This window comes from Hypomesus transpacificus, unplaced genomic scaffold (genome assembly GCF_021917145.1).
Source record: "Hypomesus transpacificus isolate Combined female unplaced genomic scaffold, fHypTra1 scaffold_185, whole genome shotgun sequence".
NCBI classification, from domain to species: Eukaryota; Metazoa; Chordata; class Actinopteri; order Osmeriformes; family Osmeridae; genus Hypomesus; species Hypomesus transpacificus.
The window spans coordinates 211,326-213,354 of NW_025813734.1; positions in this window are offsets into that span (position 1 = coordinate 211,326).

Here is a 2,029-nt window from a genome sequence, read left to right on the forward strand (position 1 = left end):
ATGCCTAGCATCAGTGGGGATGTGTCCCGGCTTAGCTTACTGAAATGAATTTGTGCAACAGACAAGGGATCCACCTGAACAATCAATTTACTTCATTAGAGATAACCATTAGCGTTATCTCTACCATGCGTAGACTACAAGTACATTTACATTTAGTCATTTTAGCAAACCCTCTTATCCAGAGCGACTTACAGTCCAGGGATATTCACCCCGAGGCAAGTAGGATGAAGTGCCTTGCCCAAGGACACAACGTCATTTGGCACGAGTGGGAATCGAACCAACAACCTTCTGATTAATAGCCCGACTCCTTAACGGCTCAGCCATCCGACCTCCAGTAGCTAGCTACTGTGGTGAACCTGGCTTGTTTTGTTGTGGTTTACACAGTCTCACTAAACAGATGATTGGAGTGTTGTGATGGGCTCAAATAAACACGCATTGCTATGTTTTACAACCGAAGGATTTATCGGAAGACTAGAAACCGTTTTGTCAGAATAAAAATTAAAAAACTATGCTTCTGACTGGTTTTGAACCTACAACTCTTTGCTTTCCAGCACTACATCTCAGCCAATTGAGATATTCCCAGGCATGGAATACACAAAGTTCAATAACTGGATAATCAAAAAAGCTGTTTCTCCAATGAGGAGCATTGTCAGATTTGGTTCAAGTTCAAACAGCTTTAATTAAGTCATATTTTGACATATCAAGGTAAAACTTTGCATGATACTTCAGAGGCATGTCACCTTAAAGCCTATTAGGTTTGAACCATCCTTCAAAAATGCATTTGATTTAGTGACACAAACAATTTGACGCAATGTGGACATTTACATAAATACACCCCTTTCAGCCATTTTGTACTTGATTCAATTGCCTTAAGTAACATTTTGAAATACGTCAATGATACATATCTGTACCAAATTTCAAGTCAATAGGACCTTTGGTTCAAGAGCAGAGGAATTTAGAATGTTTTCCAAAATTATCACTGTACAGGAAAATCCATCATGGCAAACCTTATGGGTTCTTGAGGCTTTTTTGTTCCTCTTGAAAAATGAGGCATGCACATCAAGTTTCAGAAGAATTGGAGCAATTAGGTGGAAATGCCATCACTTTGATAATCGGACTTTTGGGCGTGGCCTGTGGCGCCCCCTATGGTCCGATGTGGCCCATATTTGGTGTGGGGGTAACCACTTGGATGTAGTATCAATGTGCCAAATAAGAAAATTTATGACAAGGGACTTTTTGAGATATTGGGGCGCAAGGAGAAGAAAAATAAGAATAAGAATACCAACAATAACAATAGGTTCCCTCCTACCGGAGGAACCTAATAATACCAACAATAACAATAGGTTCCCTCCTACCGGAGGAACCTAATAATACCAACAATAACAATAGGTTCCCTCCTACCGGAGGAACCTAATAATAAGAATACCAACAATAACAATAGGTTCCCTCCTACCTGAGGAACCTAATAATAAGAATACCAACAATAACAATAGGTTCCCTCCTACCGGAGGAACCTAATAATAAGAAGAATACCAACAATAACAATAGGTTCCCTCCTACCGGAGGAACCTAAATATAGCTGCAAGCAGCGATGCGGGTTTCTCCGCAAAATGGCAAAATATTATAAACGTGTACACTGTAGAAGATTGAGACTTAGCAACAAGAGAGCAAAACGACTTAATGTTTGGCCATCAACAATAGGCTGAACGGGGATTTGAACTCATGAGCATAAGGTAACAAGTCAGTCGCTCTAGACTCTCTGCTATACACCAACTGTTGAGACTGCATAATTAGGAAGGGCTAAGTATTAACTTTTTATAGGATATTGAAACTCTTCTTGAGTTGATCTCTTTCCAGACTCTCAGTCAATGCACAACTAATAATAGTCATGTGGGCAACTGAGCTAGGGCACCGCTCATAATCAGTTTCTTGCGAGAATAGTCGATGACTGTATAGCAGCCGATTCTCTGGTCCGATTAAACTACACAACATACTCAATCAGGGTGACCAACAAGATTATTATAACTAA